This window comes from Protopterus annectens, chromosome 13.part0, assembly GCF_019279795.1.
Source record: "Protopterus annectens isolate FY-2018-M chromosome 13.part0, PAN1.0, whole genome shotgun sequence".
NCBI classification, from domain to species: domain Eukaryota; kingdom Metazoa; phylum Chordata; order Ceratodontiformes; family Protopteridae; genus Protopterus; species Protopterus annectens.
The window spans coordinates 1,362,322,341-1,362,333,633 of NC_056747.1; positions in this window are offsets into that span (position 1 = coordinate 1,362,322,341).

The window sequence follows — 11,293 nt, forward strand, 5'->3', positions numbered from 1 at the left end:
CAATGCGTTCCAGTGCATGACCTACAGCCAGAGTCTGATGCATTGGCAACATGCTCTACCAGTGGACTCATGCAGTCTTTTCTGAGTCAAAGGTCTTCAATGTCTTCCAGTGCATGACCTACAGCCAGAGTCTGATGCATTGGCAACATGCTCTACCAGTGGATTCATGCAGTCTTTTCTGAGTCAAAGGACTTCAAAGTCTTCCAGTGTGCATGACCTACAGCCAGAATCTGATGCACTGGCAACATGCTCTACCAATGGATTCATGCAGTCTTTTTTAAGTCAAAGGTCTCTAATGTCTTCTAGTGCATGCGATCTACAGCCAGAGTCTGATGCATTGGCAAGATGCTCTACCAGTGGAATCATGCAGTCTTTTCTGAGTCAAAGGTCTTCAATGCCTTCCAGTGTGCATGACCTACAGCCAGAGTCTGAGGCATTGGCAACATGCTCTACCAGTGGACTCATGCAGTCTTTTCTGAGTCAAAGGTCTTCAATGTCTTCCAGTGCATGCGATCTACAGCCAGAGTCTTATGCATTGGCAACATGCTCTACCAGTGGATTCATGCAGTCTTTTCTGAGTCAAAGGTCTTCAATGTCTTCCAGTGCGCATGACCTACAGCCAGAGTCTGATGCATTGGCAACATGCTCTACCAGTGGATTCATGCAGTCTTTTCTGAGTCAAAGGTCTTCAATGTCTTCCAGTGTGCATGACCTACAGCCAGAGTCTGATGCATTGGCAACATGCTCTACCAGTGGATTCATGCAGTCTTTTCTGAGTCAAAGGTCTTCAATGTCTTCCAGTGTGCATGACCTACAGCCAGAGTCTGATGCATTGGCAACATGCTCTACCAGTGGATTCATGCAGTCTTTTCTGAGTCAAAGGTCTTCAATGCCTTCCAGTGTGCATGACCTACAGCCAGAGTCTGATGCATTGGCAACATGCTCTACCAGTGGATTCATGCAGTCTTTTCTGAGTCAAAGGTCTTCAATGCCTTCCAGTGTGCATGACCTACAGCCAGAGTCTGATGCATTGGCAACATGCTCTACCAGTGGATTCATGCAGTCTTTTCTGAGTCAACGGTCTTCAATGTGATCTACAGCCAGAGTCTGATGCATTGGCAAGATGCTCTACCTGTGAACTCATGCAGTCTTTTCTGAGTCAAAGGTCTTCAATGTCTTCCAGTGCATGATCTACAGCCAGAGTCTGATGCATTGGCAACATGCTCTACCAGTGGATTCATGCAGTCTTTTCTGAGTCAAAGGTCTTCAATGTCTTCCAGTGTGCATGACCTACAGCCAGAGTCTGATGCATTGGCAACATGCTCTACCAGTGGATTCATGCAGTCTTTTCTGAGTCAAAGGTCTTCAATGTCTTCCAGTGCATGTGATCTACAGCCAGAGTCTGATGCATTGGCAACATGCTCTACCAGTGGATTCATGCAGTCTTTTCTGAGTCAAAGGTCTTCAATGTCTTCCAGTGTGCATGACCTACAGCCAGAGTCTGATGCATTGGCAACATGCTCTACCAGTGGATTCATGCAGTCTTTTCTGAGTCAAAGGTCTTTAATGTCTTCCAGTGTGCATGACCTACAGCCAGAGTCTGATGCATTGGCAACATGCTCTACCAGTGGATTCATGCAGTCTTTTCTGAGTCAAAGGTCTTCAATGCCTTCCAAAGCGCATGACCTACAGCCAGAGTCTGATGCATTGGCAACATGCTCTACCAGTGGACTCATGCAGTCTTTTCTGAGTCAAAGGTCTTCAATGTCTTCCAGTGCATGTGATCTACAGCCAGAGTCTGATGCATTGGGAACATGCTCTACCTGTGGATTTATGCAGCCTTTTCTGAGGCAAAGGTCTTCAATATCTTCCAGTGCTCATGACCTACAGGGAGAATCTGATGCACTGGCAACATGCTCAACCAGTGGATTCATGCAGTCTTTCCTGAGTCAAAGGTCTTCAATGTCTTCCAGTGCACATGACCTACAGCCAGAGTCTGATGCAATGGCAACATGCTCTACCAGTGGATTCATGCAGTCTTTTCTGAGTCAAAGGTCTTCAATGTCTTCCAGTGTGCATGACCTACAGCCAGAGCCTGATGCATTGGCAACATGCTCTACCAGTGGATTCATGCAGTCTTTTCTGAGTCAAAGGTCTTCAATGTATTCCAGTGCACATGACCTACAGCCAGAGTCTGATGCATTCGCAACATACTCTACCAGTGGATTCATGCAGTCTTTTCTGAGTAAAAGGTCTTCAATGTCTTCAAGTGCACGTGATCTACAGCCAGAGTCTGATGCATTGGCAACATGCTCTACCAGTGGATTCATGCAGTCTTTTCTGCATCAAAGTTCTTCAATGCCTTCCAAAGGGCATGACCTACAGCCAGAGTCTGATGCATTGGCAACATGCTCTACTAGTGGATTCATGCAGTCTTTTCTGAGTCAAAGGTCTTCAATGCCTTCCAGTGCATGGCCTACAGCCAGAGTCTGATGCATTGGCAACATGCTCTACCAGTGGATTCATGCAGTCTTTTCTGAGTCAAAGGTCTTCAATGTCTTCCAGTGCGCATGACCTACAGCCAGAGTCTGATGCATTGGCAACATGCTCTACCAGTGGATTCATGCAGTCTTTTCTGAGTCAAAGGTCTTCAATGTCTTCCAGTGTGCATGACCTACAGCCAGAGTCTGATGCATTGGCAACATGCTCTACCAGTGGATTCATGCAGTCTTTTCTGAGTCAAAGGTCTTCAATGCCTTCCAGTGTGCATGACCTACAGCCAGAGTCTGATGCATTGGCAACATGCTCTACCAGTGGATTCATGCAGTCTTTTCTGAGTCAAAGGTCTTCAATGTCTTCCAGTGCACATGACTTACAGCCAGAGTCTGATGCATTGGCAACATGCTCTACCAGTGGATTCATGCAGTCTTTTCTGAGTCAAAGGTCTTCAATGCCTTCCAGTGCGCATGACCTACAGCCAGAGTCTGATGCATTGGCAACATGCTCTACCAGTGGATTCATGCAGTCTTTTCTGAGTCAAAGGTCTTCAATGTCTTCCAGTGTGCATGACCTACAGCCAGAGTCTGATGCATTGGCAACATGCTCTACCAGTGGATTCATGCAGTCTTTTCTGAGTCAAAGGTCTTCAATGCCTTCCAGTGCGCATGACCTACAGCCAGAGTCTGATGCATTGGCAACATGCTCTACCAGTGGATTCATGCAGTCTTTTCTGAGTCAAAGGTCTTCAATGTCTTCCAGTGCGCATGACCTACAGCCAGAGTCTGATGCATTGGCAACATGCTCTACCAGTGGATTCATGCAGTCTTTTCTGAGTCAAAGGTCTTCAATGTCTTCCAGTGTGCATGACCTACAGCCAGAGTCTGATGCATTGGCAACATGCTCTACCAGTGGATTCATGCAGTCTTTTCTGAGTCAAAGGTCTTCAATGTCTTCCAGTGTGCATGACCTACAGCCAGAGTCTGATGCATTGGCAACATGCTCTACCAGTGGATTCATGCAGTCTTTTCTGAGTCAAAGGTCTTCAATGTCTTCCAGTGCATGATCTACAGCCAGCATCTGATGCATTGGCAACATGCTCTACCAGTGGATTCATGCAGTCTTTTCTGAGTCAAAGGTCTTCAATGTCTTCCAGTGCGCATGACCTACAGCCAGAGTCTGATGCATTGGCAACATGCTCTACCAGTGGATTCATGCAGTCTTTTCTGAGTCAAAGGTCTTCAATGCCTTCCAGTGCGCATGACCTACAGCCAGAGTCTGATGCATTGGCAACATGCTCTACCAGTGGATTCATGCAGTCTTTTCTGAGTCAAAGGTCTTCAATGTCTTCCAGTGCATGTGATCTACAGCCAGAGTCTGATGCATTGGCAACATGCTCTACCAGTGGATTCATGCAGTCTTTTCTGAGTCAAAGGTCTTCAATGTCTTCCAGTGTGCATGACCTACAGCCAGAGTCTGATGCATTGGCAACATGCTCTACCAGTGGATTCATGCAGTCTTTTCTGAGTCAAAGGTCTTCAATGTCTTCCAGTGCACATGATCTATAGCCAGAGTCTGATGCATTGGCAACATGCTCTACCAATGGATTCATGCAGTCTTTTCAGAGTCAAAGGTCTTCAATGTCTTCCAGTGCGCATGACCTACAGCCAGAGTCTGATGCATTGGCAACATGCTCTACCAGTGGATTCATGCAGTCTTTTCTGAGTCAAAGGTCTTCAATGTCTTCCAGTGTGCATGACCTACAGCCAGAGTCTGATGCATTGGCAACATGCTCTACCAGTGGATTCATGCAGTCTTTTCTGAGTCAAAGGTCTTCAATGTCTTCCAGTGGACATAACCTACAGCCAGATTCTGATACATTGGCAACATGCTCTACCAGTGGAATCATGCAGTCTTTTCTGAGTCAAAGGTCTTCAATGTCTTCCAGTGCATGTGATCTACAGCCAGAGTCTGATGCATTGGCAACATGCTCTACCAATGGATTCATGCAGTCTTTTCAGAGTCAAAGGTCTTCAATATCTTCCAGTGCACATGACCTACAGCCAGAGTCTGATGCATTGGCAACATGCTCTACCAGTGGATTCATGCAGTCTTTTCTGAGTCAAAGGTCTTCAATATCTTCCAGTGCACATGACCTACAGCCAGAGTCTGATGCATTGGCAACATGCTCTACCAGTGGATTCATGCAGTCTTTTCTGAGTCAAAGGTCTTCAATGTCTTCCAGTGCACATGACCTACAGCCAGAGTCTTATGCATTGGCAACATGCTCTTCCAGTGGATTCATGCAGTCTTTTCGGAGTCAAAGGTCTTCAATGTATGACATACAGCCAGAGACTGATGCATTCGCAACATGCTCTACCAGTGGATTCTTGCAGTCTTTTCTAAGTCAATGGTCTTTAATGTCTTCATGGGTGCCTGAACAACAGCCAGAGTCTGATGCATTGGCAACATGCTCTACCAGTGGATTCATGCAGTCTTTTCTGAGTCAAAGATCTTCAATGTCTTCCAGTGCATGTCTTCTACAGCCAGAGTCTGATGCATTGGCAACATGCTCTACCAGTGGATTCATGCAGTCTTTTCTGAGTCAAAGGGCTTCAATGTCTTCCAGTGTGCATGACCTACAGCCAGAGTCTGATGCATTGGCAACATGCTCTACCAGTGGATTCATGCAGTCTTTTCTGAGTCAAAGGTCTTCAATGTCTTCCAGTGCACGTGATCTACAGCCAGAATCTGATGCACTGGCAACATGCTCTACCAGTGGATTCATGCAGTCTTTTCTGAGTCAAAGGTCTTCAATTTCTTCCAGTGCACATGACCTACAGCCAGAGTCTGATGCATTGGCAACATGCTCTACCAGTGGATTCATGCAGTCTTTTCTGAGTCAAAGGTCTTCAATGTCTTCCAGTGCATGATCTACAGCCAGAGTCTGATGCATTGGCAACATGCTCTACCAGTGGATTCATGCAGTCTTTTTGGAGTCAAAGGTCTTCAATGTCTTCCAGTGTGCATGACCTACAGCCAGAGTCTGATGCATTGGCAAGATGCTCTACCAGTGGATTCATGCAGTCTTTTCTGAGTAAAAGGTCTTCAATGTCTTCAAGTGCACGTGATCTACAGCCAGAGTCTGATCCATTGGCAACATGCTCTACCAATGGATTCATGCAGTCTTTTCTGAGTCAAAGGTCTTCAATGTCTTCCAGTGCGCATGACCTACAGCCAGAGTCTTATGCATTGGCAACATGCTCTACCAGTGGATTCATGCAGTCTTTTCTGAGTCAAAGGTCTTCAATGCCTTCCAGTGTGCATGACCTACAGCCAGAGTCTGATGCATTGGCAACATGCTCTACCAGTGGATTCATGCAGTCTTTTCTGAGTCAACAGTCTTCAATGCCTTCCAAAGTGCATGACCTACAGCCAGAGTCTCATGCATTGCCAACCTGCTCTACCAATGGATTCATGCACTGTTTTCTCAGTCAAAGGTCTTCAATGTCTTCCAGTGCACATGACCTACAGCCAGAGTCTGATGCATTGGCAACATGCTCTACCAGTGGATTCATGCAGTCTTTTCTGAGTCAAAGGTCTTCAATGCCTTCCAGTGTGCATGACCTACAGCCAGAGTCTGATGCATTGGCAACATGCTCTACCAGTGGATTCATGCAGTCTTTTCTGAGTCAAAGGTCTTCAATGTCTTCCAGTGCGCATGACCTTCAGCCAGAATCTGATGCATTGGCAACATGCTCTACCAGTGGATTCATGCAGTCTTTTCTGAGTCAAAGGTCTTCAATGTCTTCCAGTGCATGTGATCTACAGCCAGAGTCTGATGCATTGGCAACATGCTCTACCAGTGGATTCATGCAGTCTTTTCTGAGTCAAAGGTCTTCAATGTCTTCCAGTGCGCATGACCTACAGCCAGAGTCTGATGCATTGGCAACATGCTCTACCAGTGGATTCATGCAGTCTTTTCTGAGTCAAAGGTCTTCAATGTCTTCCAGTGCATGACCTACAGCCAGAGTCTGATGCATTGGCAACATGCTCTACCAGTGGATTCATGCAGTCTTTTCTGAGTCAAAGGTCTTTAATGTCTTCCAGTGTGCATGACCTACAGCCAGAGTCTGATGCATTGGCAACATGCTCTACCAGTGGATTCATGCAGTCTTTTCTGAGTCAAAGGTCTTCAATGTCTTCCAGTGCATGTGATCTACAGCCAGAGTCTGATGCATTGGCAACATGCTCTACCAGTGGATTCATGCAGTCTTTTCTGAGTCAAAGGTCTTCAATGCCTTCCAGTGCGCATGACCTACAGCCAGAGTCTGATGCATTGGCAACATGCTCTACCAGTGGATTCATGCAGTCTTTTCTGAGTCAAAGGTCTTCAATGTCTTCCAGTGTGCATGACCTACAGCCAGAGTCTGATGCATTGGCAACATGCTCTACCAGTGGATTCATGCAGTCTTTTCTGAGTCAAAGGTCTTCAATGTCTTCCAGTGCACATGACCTACAGCCAGAGTCTGATGCATTGGCAACATGCTCTACCAGTGGATTCATGCAGTCTTTTCTGAGTCAAAGGTCTTTAATGTCTTCAAGTGCACGTGATCTACAGCCAGAATCTGATCAATTGGCAACCTGCTCTACCAGTGGATTCATGCAGTCTTTTCTGAGTCAAAGGTCTTCAATGTCTTCCAGTGTGCATGACCTACAGCCAGAGTCTGATGCATTGGCAACATGCTCTACCAGTGGATTCATGCAGTCTTTTCTGAGTCAAAGGTCTTCAATGTCTTCCAGTGCACATGACCTACAGCCAGAGTCTGATGCATTGGCAACATGCTCTACCAGTGGATTCATGCAGTCTTTTCTGAGTCAAAGGTCTTCAATGCCTTCCAGTGTGCATGACCTACAGCCAGAGTCTGATGCATTGGCAACATGCTCTACCAGTGGATTCATGCAGTCTTTTCTGAGTCAAAGGTCTTCAATGCCTTCCAGTGCGCATGACCTACAGCCAGAGTCTGATGCATTGGCAACATGCTCTACCAGTGGATTCATGCAGTCTTTTCTGAGTCAAAGGTCTTCAATGTCTTCCAGTGTGCATGACCTACAGCCAGAGTCTGATGCATTGGCAACATGCTCTACCAGTGGATTCATGCAGTCTTTTCTGAGTCAAAGGTCTTCAATGTCTTCAAGTGCATGTGATCTACAGCCAGAGTCTGATGCATTGGCAACATGCTCTACCAGTGGATTCATGCAGTCTTTTCTGAGTCAAAGGTCTTCAATGCCTTCCAGTGCGCATGACCTACAGCCAGAGTCTGATGCATTGGCAACATGCTCTACCAGTGGATTCATGCAGTCTTTTCTGAGTCAAAGGTCTTCAATGCCTTCCAGTGCACATGACCTACAGCCAGAGTCTGATGCATTGGCAACATGCTCTACCAGTGGATTCATGCAGTCTTTTCTGAGTCAAAGGTCTTCAATGCCTTCCAGTGCACATGACCTACAGCCAGAGTCTGATGCATTGGCAACATGCTCTACCAGTGGATTCATGCAGTCTTTTCTGAGTCAACAGTCTTCAATGCCTTCCAAAGCGCATGACCTACAGCCAGAGTCTCATGCATTGGCAACATGCCCTACCAGTGGAATCATGCAGACTTTTCTGAGTCAAAGGTCTTCAATGCCTTCCAGTGCACGTAACCTACAGCCAAAGTCTGATGCATTGGCAAAATACTCTACCAGTGGATTCATGCAGTCTTTTCTGAGTCAAAGGTCTTCAATGTCTTCCATTGCATGTGATCTACAGCCAGAGTCTGATGCATTGGCAACATGCTCTACCAGTGGATTCATGCAGTCTTTTCTGAGTCAAAGGTCTTCAATGCCTTCCAGTGTGCATGACCTACAGCCAAAGTCTGATGCATTTGCAAAATACTCTACCAGTGGATTCATGCAGCCTTTTCTGAGTCAAATGTCTTCAAATCCTTCCAATGGGCATGACCTACAGCCAGAGTCTTAAGTATTGGCAACATGCTCTACCAGTGGATTCATGCAGTCTTTTCTGAGTCAAAAGTCTTCAATGTCTACCAGTGCTCGTGACCTACAGGGAGAATCTGATGCACTGGCAACATGCTCTACCAATGGATTCATGCAGTCTTTTTTGAGTCAAAGGTCTTCAATGTCTTCCAGTGCGCATGACCTACAGCCAGAGTCTGATGCATTGGCAACATGCTCTACCAGTGGATTCATGCAGTCTTTTCTGAGTCAAAGGTGTTCAATGTCTTCCAGTGTGCATGACTTACAGCCAGAAACTGCTGCATTGGCAACATGCTCTACCAGTGGATTCATGCAGTCTTTTCTGAGTCAAAGGTCTTCAATGCCTTCCAGTGCACATGACCTACAGCCAGAGTCTGATGCATTGGCAAGATGCTCTACCAGTGGATTCATGCAGTCTTTTCTGAGTAAAAGGTCTTCAATGTCTTCAAGTGCACGTGATCTACAGCCAGAGTCTGATCCATTGGCAACATGCTCTACCAATGGATTCATGCAGTCTTTTCGGAGTCAAAGGTCTTCAATGTCTTCCAGTGTGCATGACCTACAGCCAGAGTCTTATGCATTGGCAACATGCTCTACCAGTGGATTCATGCAGTCTTTTCTGAGTCAAAGGTCTTCAATGCCTTCCAGTGCATGACCTACAGCCAGAGTCTGATGCATTGGCAACATGCTCTACCAGTGGATTCATGCAGTCTTTTCTGAGTCAAAGGTCTTCAATGTCTTCCAGTGCGCATGACCTACAGCCAGAGTCTGATGCATTGGCAACATGCTCTACCAGTGGATTCATGCAGTCTTTTCTGAGTCAAAGGTCTTCAATGCCTTCCAGTGTGCATGACCTACAGCCAGAGTCTGATGCATTGGCAACATGCTCTACCAGTGGATTCATGCAGTCTTTTCTGAGTCAAAGGTCTTTAATGTCTTCCAGGGTGCATGAACTACAGCCAGAGTCTGATGCATTGGCAACATGCTCTACCAGTGGAATCATGCAGTCTTTTCTGAGTCAAAGGTCTTCAATGTCTTCCAGTGCACATGACTTACAGCCAGAGTCTGATTGGTAACATGCTCTACCAGTGGACTCATGCAGTCTTTTCTGAGTCAAAGGTCTTCAATGTCTTCCAGTGCATGTGATCTACAGCCAGAGTCTGATGCATTGGCAACATGCTCTACCAATGGATTCATGCAGTCTTTTCAGAGTCAAAGGTCTTCAATGTCTTCCAGTGCACATGACCTACAGCCAGAGTCTGATGCATTGGCAACATGCTCTACCAGTGGATTCATGCAGTCTTTTCTGAGTCAAAGGTCTTCAATGTCTTCCAGTGTGCATGACCTACAGCCAGAGTCTGATGCATTGGCAACATGCTCTACCAGTGGATTCATGCAGTCTTTTCTGAGTCAAAGGTCTTCAATGCCTTCCAGTGCGCATGACCTACAGCCAGAGTCTGATGCATTGGCAACATGCTCTACCAGTGGATTCATGCAGTCTTTTCTGAGTCAAAGGTCTTCAATGTCTACCAGTGCTTGTGACCTACAGCCAGAGTCTGATGCATTGGCAACATGCTCTACCAGTGGATTCATGCAGTCTTTTCTGAGTCAAAGGTCTTCAATGCCTTCCAGTGTGCATGACCTACAGCCAGAGTCTGATGCATTGGCAACATGCTCTACCAGTGGATTCATGCAGTCTTTTCAGAGTCAAAGGTCTTCAATATCTTCCAGTGCACATGACCTACAGCCAGAGTCTGATGCATTGGCAACATGCTCTACCAGTGGGTTCATGCAATCTTGTCAGAGTCAAAGGTCTTCAATGCCTTCCAGTGCACATGACCTACAGCCAGAGTCTGATGCATTGGCAACATGCTCTACCAGTGGATTCATGCAGTCTTTTCTGAGTCAAAGGTCTTCAATGTCTTCCAGGGTGCATGACCTACAGCCAGAGTCTGATGCATTGGCAACATGCTCTACCAGTGGATTCATGCAGTCTTTTCTGAGTCAAAGGTCTTCAATGTCTTCCAGTGCACATGATCTATAGCCAGAGTCTGATGCATTGGCAACATGCTCTACCAATGGATTCATGCAGTCTTTTCAGAGTCAAAGGTCTTCAATGCCTTCCAGTGCACATGACCTACAGCCAGAGTCTGATGCAGTGGCAACATGCTCTACCAGTGGATTCATGCAGTCTTTTCTGAGTCAAAGATCTTCAATGTCTTCCAGTGCGCATGACCTACAGCCAGAGTCTGATGCATTGGCAACATGCTCTACCAGTGGATTCATGCAGTCTTTTCTGAGTCAAAGGTCTTCAATGCCTTCCAGTATGCATGACCTACAGCTGGAGTCTGATGCATTGGCAACATGCTCTACCAGTGGATTCATGCAGTCTTTTCTGAGTCAAAGGTCTTCAATGTCTTCCAGTGCACATGACCTACAGCCAGAGTCTTATGCATTGGCAACATGCTCTTCCAGTGGATTCATGCAGTCTTTCGGAGTCAAAGGTCTACAATTTCTTCCAGTGTCCATGACCTACAGCCAGAGACTGATGCATTGGCAACATGCTCTACCAGTGGATTCATGCAGTCTTTTCTGAGTCAAAGGTCTTTAATGTCTTCAAGGGTGCCTGAACTACAGCCAGAGTCTGATGCATTGGCAACATGCTCTACCAGTGGATTCATGCAGGCTTTTCTGAGTCAACAGTCTTCAATGCCTTCCAAAGCGCATGACCCACAGCCAGAGTCTCATGCACTGGCAACAT